This window comes from Mus musculus, chromosome 8 (genome assembly GCF_000001635.26).
Source record: "Mus musculus strain C57BL/6J chromosome 8, GRCm38.p6 C57BL/6J".
In the NCBI taxonomy this organism is placed as follows: Eukaryota; Metazoa; Chordata; class Mammalia; order Rodentia; family Muridae; genus Mus; species Mus musculus.
In genome coordinates this window covers 116671681-116690247 of record NC_000074.6, presented here as the reverse complement: position 1 = coordinate 116690247, position 18567 = coordinate 116671681, and the positions used below count along the sequence as shown (strand labels likewise).

The following is an 18567-nucleotide window of genomic DNA, read 5'->3' as shown; positions in this document are numbered from 1 at the left end:
ATGTTTTATGACCACCTGGTGGCCCTTCATTTAGCCAGTTCTGTTTTTCTGTTCAGGAGTTGGTATGCAGCGAGAACCCCATCCTGGAACAAACGGCTATAGGCATTCTCGGCACTGCATTAAACACCTGTTAAAAGTCATAAATAAAATTAAGCTCTCCTTCCTCGGTCATGCAGCTGAATATAGTTAGTGTCTTCCAAGTAATGCATGCTATGCTCAGAGAAGTTTTTGAGAGGGGTGCGCAGGATGCAGTGGGCTGCTCTGTGGTGTGGTTTAATGACTGGGGAAACAGGAAGAGATTGACTCATCTATGTATTTGCTGAGGACTGGGGTGTAAGTTCTACTGTCTAGGAAGTTGATCCTGCTGTGTCTTCTGAGGGAGTTTGAGAGGCCTTCCCCCCATGTATGTGTGTGTGTGTGTGTGTGTGTGTGTGTGAGTGAGAGAGAGAGAGAGACAGAGAGAGACAGAGACAGAGACAGACAGACAGACAGAGACAGAGAGACAGACAGGTGTTCATGTTCTGGGGCCACATCAGAGAACTTCCTAGCCTACTTCTCTCATGAAGCAGCTGTGCAATGGGTGGCAAATTTTCCTTTTACTTTTTTGAGACAAGATCTCATACTATGTAGCTCTACCTGGCCTGGAACTCACTATGTTTATTAGGCTGGTCTTGAACTCACAGAGACCTGGATAGTGGGTTTTTTCCTAAAGCATATTAGCACATGTGTGCATGTATTCACACACATGTACATGAGTATAGATGCCTGCTGTTGCATGTGTGTGTGTGTGAATACATGCACATGTGTATAGGTGCCTGCTGTTGCATGTGTGTATGTGTGTGTCTGTGTGTGTCTGTGTGAATACATGCACATGTGTATAGGTGACTGCTGTTGCATGTGTGTGTGTGTGTGAATACATGCACATGTGTATAGGTGCCTGCTGTTGCATGTGTGTGTGTGTGTGTGTATGTGTGTGTGTGAATACATGCACATGAGTAGAGGTGCCTGCTGAATCCCGAAGTGGGGAATTGTGGTTATAGGTTACAGGTGCTTGTGGGCTGTGCTGGGAATAGAGCCTGGGTCCTCTGTAAAGTCAGTATGCACTCTTAACCCAGAGCCATGTCTCCATTCCCACTAGCTGCTTCTTAACCATGTTTTCAAAGGAAGGTCACGTGGTAGCACGCATCAGCTCATCCGTTCTCATGTTGATGGGTATCACACTTTATGGATAGACCACGTTTTTGCTAACAGACATTTGTACTATTCTCACGTTTTGGCTTCTGTGAGTAGTGCTGCCACCGACCTGTGTGCAGGCTTTTGTGTATATGGAGGCTTCCTGCAGTTCTTGGTACATACCTTGAAATGGTGGACGTATACAGCAACTCTGTGGTCCATTCTCTGAAGAACACCCCCCAGACTGTTCCCACCTCGTGGCAATGACTTCATAATTGGGGTTGAAGTGTTTGGATTATGGGCTCACTGGAGTTTTATTGTGGTGATTTCGGATCTTGCTAGCTTTGTTGAAGGCACTCAGCCTCCTCCTTCTACATCGCCAAAGTTTCATGATTTTTATGGAGGTGTATCTGCTGCTTTTGCGGTCTGTCATTTTGCCCATTACCTGTTAGCTTCCAAGTCTTCTGCCATTCCAGAGATCGGTTAAATACTTGGTGTAAGGTTCCAAGCTAGGGAAAGCTGAGGGAAAGCTGGCTGCTGACTGGGATGTAGATGAGCTTATTCAGGAGACATCTGGTCTACCTCATGGGGACATGCCTATGCTGGTGTGAGGCGCTTAACCTCAGCCATGTGAAAAGGCTTGAGGGCCACCTTACAGGAATCTATTAAAATGATGTACAAGATAGAGCTCTGCAGCTGCCCCCTCTTTGGCCTCTCAGTCCCGTCACCTGGGCCAGGAACTTCTCAGGATGGTCCAGGACATTCTTTTGTGCTGCTCCTCTTTTTAGTTGCTTGCTCTGTGTGTGTGTCCACAACATATGGAGGTCAGAGAACAACTTTTGAAGTTGATCCTCTCCCTCCTCCATGTGAGTCCCATGGAATGAACTTGGGTCACCGGGTCTGGGTGGCAAGTGAGTCATCTTGCTGGTCTCTAATACACACACACACCATCTTTGTTCTGTGCAGTCAGTCCGTGGGACCGAGCTCTGGTGCTTTATTGTGCAGTAGGGGGACTGTGGCTAACAAGACTGTTTTTATTGGCCTTTCTGGTATTTATAACATTCATTCCTTTTACTTCTCCGGCGCTTTCCCTAGCCACACTATATTAACTTGATAAAACATCTCTACTCTCCCCGTTGAATCAAAACCCTCTGGGGAGGGCGTTTTATCTGTCCTCCACATCATATCTTTGGAAACAGCACCTGGTGTTGGTCAGCTGGCTGGGGTCCTTGTGTCCTACCAAGATAGGAATCATGGCTTGGTGACAAGCAGCTTTTGCAGTGCTGACAGCCCTGGGCTCTCGAGTGCCTACTGCCTGGGGCCTTTACTGAGAGACCCAGAGGCTTCCAGCTCTAGGACTCAGGAGTCAAAGGTTTACTGCTTCACGTGTTGGAAGGCAGACCTTGAGTCTTTTAACCACCAGCAGCTCTGTCACTTGACAGCTATTAGAGTCCTCAGCTCCCTGGAACAGTAGGTGGTGGGAACCAACCGCAGGGAGCCACAGCAGGCAGTGCCATCTTAGGAGCTGGGCCCCTCAGCCTCATAGCATCAGGTGTCCTAAATCTTGGGTCTAGAGTATATTTCATCCCAGTAACTAACCATTCTCCTCCCCATTTCTTCCTTCTGCGTTAATGTCATCGTGTCTCTTGATTCTATATCGACGTTTTCAAAAAAGATTGACACACGTACCACATGTGTGCCTCATGTTCATAGAGGCCAAAGGAGCATGTTGGGTCACCGTAACTAGAGTTATGGATGGCTGTGAAGTACCATGTAGGTGCTGGGAATCGAACTTGGGTCCTATAGAAGAGCAGCAACCAATGCCCTTAACCACTGAGCCATATCTCTGGCCCCTTCTTCATTGATTTTGATGGCCTCCTGTACTGTTCATTGCTCTGTGACTAAGTATTAGTTTGGGTTCAGTCACATCTATATTCTTTCTGGTCTTTGTTCTTCCTGGCACATTGAGCTTCCAGGATGAGAGAATGGCCCTTCTTCTCAAAAGGATTCTCTCTAGTTCTGCCAGTGACCCTTGCATGCCACAGCCAGCCTCTCTCTCTGGATGCTTCAGCTCATGTTGTTACCTGGGTCACTTAGAAGCCAGCCAGGATGGGAGTGTGTATGACACAGAAATCAGCAGATACTTTTAAACATCAAGGCCTTTTCTCTTCAGTTAAACACTCACCAGCACAGTTAAACCTGGCCAGTGGCGTGTCCCTGCACTGCGCATCCCAAAATAGCTTTATTGTACCCTTTTCCAGAATATTTCCATAAAGGATCCTTAGTGCCCTGTGCGTCCTCTCAGGACTTCTGTTGTTTTCACTGGCATCTCTGCTGTTCCCTCATAGCCACTCCACTCTCCCTCCTAAGACAATGCAACCTCCCCTCCTCTCCCTCATCCGGCCGCTTTTGAGAATTTGTTTTTATGTAATCTACTTGAGATCTCTGTGACTTCATAGTCTCTTTATTTTTAGAAATACTTGCTAATTATCACTTTACATAATGCTTCTTCCATTTTTCTTCTTTTCTTTCCTTCTTCCTCTTCTGGGACTCCATATTAAGCATATACCGTTTTTTGAAATCCTGTTTCCTGTGCCTGTTTCTGTTCTGGTTTTATATTTCTGCCTTTTTGATCTCCGCTCCTTGTCTGGATATTACTCTTTAACCCAACGTCGCAACCTTCCTAATGCTGTGCCCCTTTGATAACAGTCCTTCGTCATGTTGTGCTGACCCCAAACCATAAAATAAATTTTATTGCTACTTCATAACTGTAATGTTGTTACTGTTAAGAATCATAATGTAAATATTTGGGTTTTCTGGTGGTCTTAGGTGGCCTTTGTGAAAAGATTGAGTTGAGACTCATAGGTTGAGAACCAATGTTTTAAATCCTCCTCCACCTCTTTTGGTATGGTTGTCTATGTCTGTATGTGTGGGAGTTCAGTGCCTACGTGGGACAGAAGAGGGCATCGTATTCCTTGAAGCTGGAGTTATACAGTTGGTTGTGAGCCATGGGATATATGTGCTGGGATCTGAGCTCTGGTCCACATGATCAAGAGGCAAAGCAAGCATGCTCAACTGCTGACCTAAAGGAAGGAAAGGGGGCAAGTTATTCCTTCCCGAGTCAGGACTTAGAAACCCGGGCAGATCCAACAGACTTTGGTGGTTCATAGGAACTACACCAGGAGAAGGAGTTTTGAGAGGGCAAAGTAACAGTCTCTCATGAAAGGGATTAATTAATCATCCCTCCCATCTCTTTATCATAGTTAGGATGGACCTACCTTCCTGCAGGGAGCTCCTTTGGCCTGCTCTCCCTTGATTTTGTTTGTTTGCTATTTAAAATCAGATTTTAAGGACTGACAGCTAGCGTTTTGATGTAGTCTCATATTTACTTGTGTATTTAGCTTTTTGCAGTGTGGAGAGACTGAGCCCGGGGCCTTGAATGCTGGAAAGTGCATGCTACTGAGCCTTGCTCTCAGCTCCCAGCCTACCGTGTTTACTATCCATTCCTTTTAGTTATTTTGCACTTAAGATTAATCCCTTCCTCCTTCTTTGATGAGGGCGATGCTATTGATCATGATATGCTTTCCAAACTTGTGTGTTACATACTTCCATCTGTTTTAACCGTACCGAGCAGTTTTTATGCAGGGATATTTGTTTCCCTCTGAGCCCAGCTTTGGCTCATGGGAAGAGCTCTGGTATATGTAGGAGCTATTACTATTTTGAATGGAGCTTATAATTTGATTTTTTTATATTTAAAAGATTTTATTTATTTATTTTATGTATATGAGTACACTGTAGCTGTCCTCAGACACACCAGAAGAGGGCATTGGAACCCATTACAGATGGCTGTGAGCCACTGTGTGGTTGCTGGGATTTGAAATGTGTGTGTGTGAGATGTGTGTGTGTGTATGATGTATGTATGGCATATATGTGTGTGTGTGTGTGTGTGTGAGTGTGTGTGTGTGTGTGTGTGTGTGTGTGTGTGAGTGTGCCTGCCCCTGTGAACTTGCTTGTGGAGACCAGAGGAGGAAATTGGATGTCCTTCTCTGTCATTCTCTTTCTTATACTCTTGAGATAGGGTCTCTCACTAAGTCAGGAGCGAGGCTGGTGGCCAGCAAGCCCCACTAATCTGCTTTGCCTAGCCCCTGGCAGTTACAGGAGTTACAGGCATGTGAGGCCATCCAGGGATGCAATACCATCTGTGACCGTTTACCAAAGATGCTCTGAACCGCTGTTACCCACTGAGCCAGCTTTTCAGTCCATTGGACTGGATCCAGAATTACCCAGGAGACATATCTCTGGGTGTACCTGTGAGGGTGTTTCCTGATGAAGGAAAACTCAGCCTGGATATGGGTACCACCATCCCATGGGCTGGTGGCCCAGACTTTGTAAAAAGGGCACAAGGAGAAAACATGGTAAGTACTATGTCCCCTCTCTCTTTTTTTCTGATCCAACTAGATATGAATAAGCCACTGTGATGGTTTGTATATGCTTGGCCCAGGAAATGGCAATATTTGGAGGTGTGGCCTTGTTGGAGTGGGTGTGTCACTGTGGGCATGGGCTTTAATACCCTAGTCCTAGCTGCCTGGAAGTCAGTCTTCCACTAGCCGGCTTCAGATGAAGATGTAGAACTCTCAGCTTCTCCTGCACCATGCCTGCCTGGATGCTGCCATGCTACTGCCTTGATGATAATGGACTGAACCTCTGAACCTGTTAGACAGCCCTAGTTAAATATTGTCCTTATAAGGCTTGCTTTGGTCATGGTGCCTGCTCACAGCAGTAGAACCCTAAGACAGCTACTCACTGCCATTCCTTGCTTACACGGTGGACTACAGCCCCTCCCACTATGAGTCAAAATCAGTCTTTCTTTAGCAAAGTTGCTTTGGTCACAGCAATGAGAAATATAGCCGATAAATTAGTCATTTGAAAAATGTTTTTATGCATAGAGAAAATATCTGTTTAAGTTTCTAGGGTTTGGCCTTTATTATTTCTTTTGAAGAAATCATCCTAACATTCCAATGCCATTTTATTTTTATTCTTTAAAATTTTTATCTTTCATGGAAATAGTTTTTTTTCTCCAATGCCATTTCAAAACCTGTGTTCCCTGTTCATTATTGTGCAAAGTTGACTACGACAGATCAACTGTCAGCCCTTTCCTGCATTTCTAATAATTTATATGTGTGCTAACAGTTTTAAAAATCATCAATGGTCCTACCTAAAATACCACTAGGCATTCAGTAGAGTTTCTTTTCTTTTCTTTTCTTTTCTTTTCTTTCCCTTTCCCTTTCCCTTTCCCTTTCCCTTTCCCTTTCCCTTTCCCTTTCCCTTTCCCTTTCCCTTTCCCTTTCCCTTTCCCTTTCCCTTTCCCTTTCCCTTTCCCTTTCCCTTTCCCTTTCCCTTTCCCTTTCCTTTCCTTTCCTTTCCTTTCCTTTCCTTTTCTTTTTAATTCATAAAGCAGGACTACTAGAGAGCAATTGAAAATGAAAGTTGAAGTGATAAGAAACATGGAACCACCTGTCATGATTGTCTACTCTGGTCATTGTGGCTGAGTTTTCCTCTGCTGTTGCTTGTGTTACGTAGGCACAGTGGGAGCTGTGCTGTCCATAGGGACTTACATCTGTTTTACATCTTACCTGTCAGTGCTAGGCTCCCACTGACTTTATCTGTCCATTATAAATGGTCTTTATGACAAACTTGTACTGCACGCAGAGAGAAGACACAATTAGCCCCTTGTATGACGTCCCCCTCTTAGATGGGTGTGTTTGTAGCAAGGTGAGCTATCTTGGAGCCCCTTTCTTGATCTCTTACCTAGATCTCCTAAGCATAGAGTTAAAAGTCAGGGGATTGGGCATCAGGGCTATTTCAAGGTCAAAGATCAAAAGTTGATAGGGGGTTGGCAGTCTAGTTCAGTGGTGGTGTTCTTTGGAGCATGCTCATGGCCCTGAGAGTCATGTTCAAGGCCCAACACTACAAAGGAAAAAAAAAACCCTGGAGAAAAAGATGGGGTCAGGTAGGAATGCTGATAATACATGTATTGAGCTGTTCTCCTCATGTTATATTCTCCCTGTTCTTGGTTTGTATAAACCAAGTCTTTGGAAGTTACACGGACTCCAGCGCAGTGTATCTACGTAAATGTTAAATAGTAGAGCCTCCGGTGCTATATCCGACTGGCTTCCCTTTGTACCTGATCAGCAGGCTGGAATCTCCAGCCAGCATGAAGAGCAGTTAAACTTGACTCCGCCAAGTGCCACATGCTGCACGCTGTGCTGAGGGCTGGGGTCCTAGGCTCCCTGGGCTCTGCTTTCAAAGGGTTCCTGCTGCAGTGGAGATCAATAAACACAGCGTTTGGGTGTAAAGAATCAAGGAAGGCTTGTGCTTTCCCTGTCTGATCAAAGTCTCCAGGTATAAATTAGGGCTTCTGCACGGGCAGGGGTAGGAAGGTTCCAGTCACAGGCAAGTGGGGAGGATGGAGACACAAGAGTGTGTTCAGGAGGAGATGTGAGCTGGTAGGGGAGTGAGGCTTTGAGTCTGAGAGGTAAAGCCTCTTGATTCTGTATTCAGGAAGAGTGTATGGCTATGGTGCTTGTAATAACTTCTGTAGTGTGCACTTATCTGGCTGTAGATTATTAGGAGGAGAAAGGGTCCCAATCCCGGTGCTAGAAGGAATATTCTAGAAGACAGTGGACCAAACACCATGGCCAGTGACTGTAAGCATCCAGTGAGCGTTTTCATTTCATCAAGCTATTTTAAAATCCTTTCCCTGACCTTGGAAACTAGGTGTCGTTCAGGTGTGTAAACTTGAGTTGTCAAGCCTAGATCTGAACCCAGATCCCTCTAACAGTGAATGCCTCATTAACGAGGGGTTTGGAGGACTGGAATGCAAATAAAGATTGGGGACCTCCCCCCAATTTTCTTAAATCCAGCCCGTTTGTTGGATTACTTTCCTTTGGGGTACCGAGAGATTCTCCTATGCTCGTGTGGCTTGAATAAGAAGCTCCCCCCACCCCCCGCCCTGTAGACTCATATTTGAATGCTTAGGAAGTGGCATTAGGGGGTGTGAACTTGTTAGAGTTAATATGACCTTGTTGGAGGAGGTGTCTCACTGGCGATGGACTTGGAGATTTGAAATGCCCAAGCTGGGTCCAGTGGCTCTCTCCATCTCTTTCCTGGCTGCCTATGGATCCAGATGTAGAACTCTAAGCTCCCTCTCCAGCACCATATCTGCCTGTGTCCTGCCACGCTTCCTACCATGATGATAATGGGCTGGACCTCTGAACCTGTAAGCTTACGCCTCAGAAATGCTTTTCTTAAGGGTTTTCATGGTCATGCTGTCTTACTAGCAGTAGAAACTCCAACTATGCCAATGGTGTATGAAAAGTGAAGGTGTGCGTGGGTAATAAATTCTTCCCTGTATGATGTGATTCTCCCCTGGGGTATCTGGGGGCTCCCACTTGGTCACTGTTCATGGTTACTTAGCTTCCTGCTTTACACTCTTGAGGCTCCTTTCAGCCATCTTTGGTGCTCAGAACAATTGGGACATTCCAGAGCTCTTGAGAGGATAGGGTGAAGATTGCATAGAATCCATGTTTATAGTCTAAGTGGAAGAGACCAAGAGTCACCGCTGGCCCTGGTGCCACACGGAGCGAGATCATGGCGGAAGAAGTTGTTTTCATCCCACAAGGCCAACCTCTGCTGAGCCCACATTATTGAAAAGTCATTTCTCCCCAGGGCAGTGGGGTTGGATAATTTTGTGACTATTTGTTGTGCTCCTGGCTCCTAATTCCACTCAGATGGTACAATGGTGTGATGCCTACTCTTGACGGTCAACTTCACTACTTCTGGAATTAACTAAAACCCAAATGACTGGGCACGCCTGGGAGGGTTTTTACAAAAGGAGAGGGAAGCTGGCTCTCTCCTTTTCCTGCTTGCTCTCACTCTTGCTTTCAAGCCTTTAGGAGTTACAGCCTGTTTCTTCAGGATTCCAGCACATGCTGATGACCAGCTGAGATATCTACCCCTTTGGACTGAGCAGCTGCTGGAGTCTTGGACCTTCTTTTGGTAGGCAGTTATGGTTGTTATGGCAGTTATGGTTGGACTAGCTGGACTACACCTGTAAAGACTCCAGGACTATAACTCGTGACCCTGATGGATACAAATGGGATTCCAGGCTTCATTGTTTGCAGGAGACAATGAGAATCACTACCTTTTTTTTGTTACATGAGTGCAGTGGACACTGTGGACATGCAGCTTTTGGGAAGTTGTTTCACACTGGAGCTAAGGGAAGATGGAAAGTCTTAGAGACAGATCAAGTCTTGTGAGGTTCATGCCTTCTACCCTCTTCAAGCACTTAGAGCAGGCTTGCCCGTCTTTGGACACTAGGTGCATGTCACGGGCTAGTAGTGGCATATAACTCACCTTGCACAGACTAGTGTCCTGTTGGAACTCCCTGCTCATCCCTCACTGAGTCGGAGAGACAGTGTGAGGTTCCTGTGGTATGAAATTCTGGCCAGAGGTAGGATTGATGCAATTTTCCACTCAGGCCTTACAGGGTGATGGATGCTTCAGCCATGGGTTTTGCTCTGGAAAGCTAAATTTGAGGCTGAGCTTGCTTCTTATAGATTGCTGACTTGTTTGTGGTCATGTCTGTTGTCCTGAACTCTAGGTAGAGGTGGTTGTAGTAAGAGCTGACATTCACTGAGCAACTATATGCAGACATCATTTGGGGCTATTTATTTATTATTTTAGTTTTTTCTTTGTTCTTTTAAAGATTTATTTATTAATTGATTTTTATGTATATGAGTACACTATAGCTGTCTTCAAACGCACCAGAAGAGGGCATCAGATCCCATTACAGATGGTTGTGAGTCACCATGTGGTCGCTGGGAATTGAACTCAGGACTTTCGGAAGAGCAGTCAGTGCTCTTAACCGCTGAGCCATCTCTCCAGCCCCTTGGGGGCTTTTTATAAGTCTTATCTTATTTAACTCTCATACCACATCTATGAAAGTGTTTCTCCTTCCTTCCTTCCTTCCTTCCTTCCTTCCTTCCTTCCTTCCTTCCTTCCTTCCTTCCTTCCTTCTTTCCTTCCTCTCTTCCTTCCTTCTTTTCTCTCTCTCTCTTTTTTTGCCCACCACCTGGGTTCCTGGGTTTTCTGTTTTCATCCTCCCTATGTAAGCTAGGCACTCAAGCACAGAAAGGTGAGGTGGCTTTCCCAATGCCACGAAGCTACCTAGTGGGCAGGCTGGATTCCTGCATCCCATTTTGTGCTGGGTTTCATTTGACTCCTTGCCATGGGGTCACTGGTTGCCAAGGGAATGGGCATTGGGTCCCCAGATGCTTTTCTGACACAGAGGCCCTGTCTGGTGTTGTGGAGGAACCACAGATAGAGTCTTACCTAAAACCTCCCAGACCTCCACATGCCACCTGTAGGACCCCTGAGAGGGTGGGTGCCTTGGGCATCTCATCTGAATCACTCTATTCAGCGGGCAAGGTGCTATGTCTAGGTGCCTCCTGGGGGTGGCCACATAGATGAAGACTCTGAGGAGGCTTGTTAGCTGGGTACTGGGGTTTTAACTAAAGAGTTTTTATCTCGCATCAGTAAGTCCCCCAAATTCAGGGATTCTGTATATTTGTGGCTCTAAAGGGACAGCTTGGTGCTAGTTTGCAGAGATTCCGGTTGGGTAAAGTAGTGGCTGGTGCCATTAATTCAGGCTGCTGGGATTGCAGCTCACAGCAAGAGAGCTGAGCAGGGTCGGGCAGCTTGGTCCCTTTCTCAAGCAGGAAGAAGCAGGATGTTGTCACAAAGGCAAAGCTATTCCCATCCTATCCTGTCAACCTGACAGTGGGGAAGACAGCCTGCCAGAGCTTGTTGAGCCATACAGTCGTTTGCTGTGTCGACCCCACAGGTACAATATGCCCGATAATGGTGTGCTCCTCTTTATCGGGATACCACCTTGCTCCCTACCAAAGTCTGAGGTCAGAATTGGGAAGGAGGAGTCTTAAAGGAAAGGATCATGGTGGGAAGTGCGGTCAGGGACTCAGAACGTGATAGGGAAAGAGTCTCCGGCAACGGCAGGTCTCAGCCAAGGAGATGGGAAAGCTAGGGCCAGAAAGAGGAAGAAACTCAGGTTCTGTCCCCGTACCTGCGCTTGCCCTGGGTGCCAGCAGACACGGCTCACATTTAGGGTGAGGTTTTGTTGTTGTTGTTTTTAAATAACCTGATCAAGAAAATTTCTCACAGGAGTCCCTGCCAGTTTATCTCTTAGTTGATTTGATCCAGTCACGTTGACGATGACAGTCAGCCGTCATACTTTTAAATTGGGTCGAGTAATTCCTAACTCCCAGGGGCTTGAAAATGTAAAATGAATGGATAGGTGAGTTGGGGTGTCTGGGTACACTCACACGGACTGTTCAGTTTTGTCTCTGGAGCATCAGCAGAAGCAGTATAGGTAGTATAATCTCACTGCCATGGAAACCGCTATCTGCAATTATTTAACCTCTACCAGGAACCGAGCCTGTGCCCATAAGCATGTGTCTTCTGGTCACCAGGGTGTGGCCTTCACCTGCCAGTTGGCTTCACTCTTAATCAGATTTTCAAGAGTTAAAAAATAAAAAGCATGGTGGAATATGCCTATAATCCTAGTACTTGGGAGGATGGTAATTTTAAGGCCCTCCTGGAATACACAATGAGACCTCGTCTCAAGAATAACTTTTTCAGACTAATACAGTGTATTATACAAAATGATTTTTACTTGGTTTTAAAGGATGACAGAGAGCTCACAGTGTTGTGCCGTTTTGGAGTCTGGGGTATGTATGAGACCCATGGCTAAGGAAGGTTTAGGGAACATATTTCATTCTGAAGGCTCCTGTATGTATCGTATACCCTCCAGTCCACTCACGGGTACGACCTTTTAGTTGAGTGAGTGTCTCTTGTCTATAGTTGGTGGCCTTTCATTTGGGGTTCCTGGAGGAGTTAGATACTTTGTGGCTTACGGGCTTTGTTTTATGAAGCAGAGAGGTTCTAAGGACCAGAGAAGATGCCTGCTTCTGGTTCAAGGAATGAGCTCACGGTGCCTGCACTTCCCACTTAAGGCTCTATTTCTGGGAGGGGGATTGGGTCTTGCTGCTTGTTTCCTGCCTGTTTTAGTAAGGACGTAAAAAATAATTGGAACTTGGCCTACTATGAAGCTAATATCTAGAATATGTGAGTGAAAATCAAAACAGAGACATAACTCAAATGAATGCTTTGTACTTTGGGTCATTCATGTACCCACCCATTCACTCACCCACCTGTATTTCAATCCTGTTACTCATTTATCCTTCTACCCATCCACTTGTCCACTCATCCATCTACTCATCCATCTATCTGTCCATCCACCATTCATCTGTCCACCAATCCATCTACCCATCCATCATCATCCATCATCCATTCATCCATCCACCCACCCACCCATCCAAATGTCCACCCACCCACCCATCCAAATGTCCATCCATCCTTCCACCCACCCACCCACCCACCCATCCAAATGTTCATCCATCCTTCCACCCACCCACCCACCCACCCACCCATCCAAATGTCCATCCACCCACCCACCCACCCATCCAAATGTCCATCCATCCATCCATCCACCCACCCACCCATCCAAATGTCTATCCATCCATCCATCCATCCATCCATCCATCCACCCCCCCATCCAAATGTCCATCCATCCATCCACCCACCCACCCACCCATCCAAATGTCCATCCATCCATCAATCTATCATCCATCTATCCATCCATATGCCCATCCATCCACCATCCATGAATCCATCCATCATCCATCCACTTATCCGTCCATCTATCCATTTGTCCATCTATCTATCCATTTGACCATCTACCATCCATCTATCCATCATCCGTTTGTCTGTCCATCCATCCATCTACCCATCTATCATCATCCATCCATCTGTCCATCCATCCATTTACCCATCCAAATCTCTACCCATCCATCATCATCCATCCATCCATCATCCACCATCCATCCATCCATCTGTCCATACATCCATATGTCCATCCATCCCTTCACGCATCCATTTGCTCATCCACCCACCCATCAATTCTCCCATAATCCACCCACTCATCCATCTATTCATCTATCCAAATTATCTATCCATCTATCTATAAATGCATCATCTGTCCATGTCAGCACTCACACACCAATCACCTACTTATCCATCTGTTGATTTTATTCTGTGCTTATGCCAAAGCTTTTGCTATTGGTATGGCTGCTTCTTTAGTGGTATCCTGGACAGGCATACTTCCAGTGTCTGGGTACTGGCTCTACTCCTTAAACACAACTTTGTGTGACTTTGGATGGTTTTATTGAGCCTTAGTTTCCTCATCTGCAAAAAGATCAGTACATTGGAACTTGTAGCTCATTTTTAAGAGGTAAATGAGACAGTCGGTAGGAAGTGCAGAACTGTGTCAGTTGTGGGTACATGCAACATGTGGTGGTTTAGAGCTTTTGTGTGTAGGCTGTTTTCGGAAGGCAAAATTACTCACTAAAAGATGGGACCACTTCAAAGACTCTGTCCTGGGCTTTGCCAAATTGCCCATCATAAATGTTGTAAGTGATTCAGGCACTGATGTCTATCTTCTTAGCATAGAGAGAGACAAGCACCTGTTGTCTTAATTCTTGCAGATTTGGGAAAAGTGCTGATTCAGTGTTTTCATTTTCCATACTTTTAACCCTGGTGAGCTGTAATAGATTTGTTTGTGTACTGGTTGTTTAATATTTATATTTTCTTCCCACAATTAATGCTCTCAAATGTCCTTTTTAGAGTGTTTCTGTTTCTCACCAAAGTGTGAAGTTCAATTAATTTATAGATAGTTTAAGTTGCAAGGATTTTTCTCACTTGTTTTTCAAAGCCAGATTATGATGTTTTGATATCTTGGAGATTTAAATTTTTATTTCATAACACCTTTTGAATTTTTCTGTAAGTTTAAAAAGTCCATAATCTGTGTGCAGCTTATTTGGTGTGTGCCTTTATTTATTTTACATTTAATTCTTGAGTTCTGGGCTCATACTCATAGATGGCAACACATCATAATTTCTTTTACTTATCTAGGTTTCCATACACTTTAATGAATATAGAATTTAAAATTATATATGTGTGTGTGTGTGTGTGTGTTTGTGTGTGTGTGTGTGTGTGTTTGTGTGTGTAGGGGTATATATATTTGCTTACTGCAAGGCATACACTATATATCTATAGGTATGTCTTTGTGCTTTTTATACAATTCCAGTTTCTCTTTGTGCTTACAGTAGAGCTACTTTTTATGGTAGTTTTCTGTAATAAATATTACTACAAGTCTAAATTCAGTTTTTTTTTAAACATATTTCCCCTGGGCTATTTCTGCTTCTTATTTACTTAAAATAAATTTGTGAAGTTTAAAAAATTCCAGATGGGAGTTTGATTAATAATCGCTCGAAGTTTGAAGTTGAGTTTGAGAAAATTAACATGTTTATAGTAATGAACTTCCCGTCCACAAATATAGAATCATCTCCATTTGGTATAAATGGCGTTTTAAAATATGTTGCCGTTTTGCACATTTCTTCGTTGAATCCTGCACTGCTTTTCCCCACTTTGGTTAAATTTCATTTCCAGGCATTTTATATTTTTTGCTGCTTCTCTAAATAGGGTATTTTTCCTACCATATTTTCTAAGCAGTTACTGCTGGTTGTTGATAAGGTTCTTTTTGTGGTTGTTATTTATTTATTTTTTTTGTTATTTTTTGGTAACCAGACAGATTTCTGAAGTTGCTTCTTTAATCTCTGTCTTTCTTAGTCTCTTAATAAACGAGATGTACAATTGGATAGTAAAGTCCTATTTTTGACTCTTTCATAGACATTAATTGATATAGTTATTTCCTTTTTCTCAGTTGCCCTGCTTAGAGGTTATAAGACAGTATTAAATGTCCTCCAGTCATGATGGTGGGGCTTCACAAACGGTATAGCCATGATGGGGAGGCAGGGCTTCTCCTTTGCCTCTCTCTGTCCCCCCAATTAGATGTTGACTCCCCACTCTCTACTCCTGCAGAAGGGAAAGCTACACAGTGGAGATGGACCTCTGGTGGACCATGGGCCATGAGATGGGCTTGTGGTGGGGAACAAGGGGGCCAGTGCAGCCTCCGGCTTTGTTACGTCTTGGTAGTGTCTGTCCCTCCATGGACCATAACTTAGGATGTCAGCCAGGATCCTTGTGAGCTTTGCTTCTGCCTAGTTCAGTCTATCTTGCCCTCCCTCCTCCTTCCTTCCCTCCCTCCCCCCCCCCCTTTCTTTTTTAAAGATATCCTTTCTTATGTCCCAGACTGACCTTCAACTTTGAATTCATTAAGTGGCTGGCGGTAAACCAAGAACTTCTGATCTTACGCCTCCACTTCCCCAACACTGGGATTATGGGTGTGCCCCATCAGACCAGGTTTAGGTGGTGCTAGGACTGGAATCTGGGACTTCCCTAATGCTAGCTCAACATCCTCCCAACCGAGTGACAGCCTCAGCTCTCACTGCTTGCCTTTTCCTAGATTTTCTGAGCACTTCATGAGCCTTCTCCTCACACGTCTTCCCTACCTCCTACACCATTTACCCCAGAAACCCACCCATGGGAGACCTGACAATGAAGGGAACTGCATCCTTGGATCCTGAAGGTCACTGTGTCTCCATTATGTCCCTGACTGCCTGGGCTGCCCTGCCCTGCCCTGCCCTGCCCTGCCCTGATGGCTGAGCCTAAATCTGCATTTCTGGTAACCGTATAGACAGAGGTCACAGGTGTGGGGCCGGGGTGAGGTGGGGCTCTTCTCTGTCAGAAGTCAGAGTTCTATGGCTCAGTGAGTCACTCTGCTCCCACCCCCTGAGCTCTGAGCTGGCTTGTTTCAGGGTTGGTGTGGGTGGCGGTGTGGCTGGCAGGTTGTGGGTGAGGCCAGCCCACCCCAGAAGGTAGTGATGAGCCGAGTGCTGCCACGAGCCTGCTAGCACCAGGCTATGCCTTGTACCTGTCCTGCAGGGACTCTGGCTCTTGCTCTCCGTTTTTTTTCCCTGTGAAATCATTTCCCTTCTCTCCCTTCAAGCCTTTGGATCCTTCCAGTCTGTCTATTTTAATTGTGATCAAGTTCACTGCAATTTGTCATCTTAAGCAATTTTAAGAGCAGAGCTAGAGGCAGGAAGAACGTTCACGGTGACGGATAGCTCTCACCTGTGGCCCATCCAGGTAGCTCTTTTCATGCAAAGTTGAGACTGTCAATGAAAATCATGCCCCATTCTCCTGCCTCAGCCCCTGGAAGTGATTGTTCTAGTCTCTGTCTAAGAATGTCACTACTCCAGACAGTTCATGGAAGTAGAATCCTGTAGGAGTCTGGAAACTGGCTTTCTTCCCTCAGGACACCGTCCTCAGGGTTCATTCACGCCACAAGTATCAGTACTTCCTCTCTTTGGAAGCGGAGTAACGCCCCGGATATGCACATTCACTATGCACATTCAAATTTCATTTGTTGCTTTGAGGAAAATGCTCTGATCACCTGGGGGTACTTGCTTAACAACCACATAAAAAAACAAAAACCAACCAACCAAACAAACAAACAAACAAAAAAAAAACCAAAAAACAACAAAGCTATTTTCCCAGCCTGCCAACTTTAACTTTTGAATAAACATTACTGTTATTTTTATTATTCGCATACCTACAATCACTGGACCAAAACATTCAACATAATTTCCCATTCAAAGGGGAATTAAATAGAGAGACTATCTTGTGTGTTGTATGGATACATCCACCTGTCAATTAAAAGCCTAGCTGACCTATGGCTTAGCCAGGAGGTAGAAGGTGGGATATCCGGGAGGAGAAAGAATTCTGGGATAGAGGCAGGCGAGGAGATTTCCTTCCTGGGGAGATGGGACAAGACAGATGCCCAGTACCTGAACACAGGTAACTAATCACGTAGCAGAATGCAGGTCAGAATAAATGGGTTATTTTAAGTTATATCAATTCAGGGAAGAGCCTAGCTCTATGGCCAGGGTGTCTGTAAATATATTGTGAGTCTGAGTCTTATTTCTGGGAGCATGGGGCTGGGAGGAAAATCCTGGCCTAACCTCAACATAAGCCAATGTGGATTTTTTTTTCCTTTTTGAAGTATTTATTTGTCTTATGTTTATTTGTGTGTTTTGGGGGAGTGGGACGTGTTCCATGGTACCAGTGTGGAAGTCTGAGCAAAAGGCATGAGGGTCCCGGGAGTCAGACTCACGTCACTAGGCTTAGTTAGCAAGCACCGTTCTCCACTGACATTTTCTGACCAGTCACTTAAACAAACAAACAAACAAACAAAACCCGTCTTATTAAATGTAAGCAGCCATAGCCACGGCCATTTTAGGACATTTTCCGTCATCAAAAAGAGCCATCACGAACCTCTCCCAGCAGCATAGCCCCACCAGGTCCCCCAGCTCCAGGCAGCCACTGATAAGTGTGTATTTTCCATGGGTTTTCCTGGTCTGCCTTTTTACACAAATGATGTCCTACTGCATGCGGTCCTTGTGACCAGGTGCTTCCACCTAGCAGACATCAGGCCTCATCTCCTTTTCTCAGGATCCCGCTGTTCAGTCACAGGCTTGTCTTGTCTTCCCTGTCACAGGGCACACAGGTGAGTTCTATTCTGTTGCTTTCTGACACCCCCCCCCCCCCACACACACACACAGAGTTGGGGATTAGAAAAGTAAAAAATTAGTGACTCAGGGAGGCTGAAGAGACTGCCCGGTGGGAAGAGCTAGCGATGTTCCTCCAGAGGTCCCGGGTGTGATTCCCAGCACCCAAGTCAGGTACTTCCCACAGCTCCAGCTCCAGGGAGATTCCATGTCCCTGGCCTCTGCAGGCACCTGTTCTCATGTTCACACAGCTACTTACATGATTAAAAGTAAATCCCCTTAAATTAGTAACTTAATAAACAATAGAGAGCGGGGCTTCGGATAGCACAAGTGACAAAGTCTGTGCCCCTGCCATCAGGAGAACATGAGTTGTATGTAAAATGCCAGATGTAGTAACTTGTACTGGTAATGTTTGCATTGGTGGGATGGAGACAGGAGGACGTCCCCTGACCTCCCACCCCCACCCAGAACCCCCAGGCTTGTTGACCTGTCAGCTTAGCTTAATCAGCAAGCCCCAGGTCCAGGGAGAGAAACGGTTTATCCAAAAACAAGGTGGGAATTCAGGAGAGTTGATTCAGCCGTACTTATGGTTCTTGTAGAGGACTCGAGTTTCATTTCCTACACCCATATAGTGGCTCACCATTATCCTAAATTCCAATTCCAGGGAATCCAGCGCCCTCTTCTGGCCTCTGAGAACATCAGGCAAGCACATGTTGTACACACAGACAAA

At 45.3% G+C, this 18567-nt stretch overlaps 1 protein-coding gene across 2 annotated transcripts in view; it reads left to right on the top strand.

Moving 5' to 3' along the window:
• The window catches only part of Cdyl2 (chromodomain protein, Y chromosome-like 2), a 164269-nt gene that overhangs the window by 42744 nt on the left and 102958 nt on the right, over positions 1 to 18567 (top strand). The window contains exon 1 of one of the 2 annotated variants that reach the window (XM_017312996.2): positions 6583 to 17127. The exons of the other annotated variant lie outside the window; for it this stretch is intronic. The gene's annotated coding sequence lies outside the window, so the exon portion shown is untranslated. Of the gene's footprint in view, positions 1 to 6582; positions 17128 to 18567 lie in introns of those variants that run through there. 2 annotated transcript variants of the gene reach the window in all.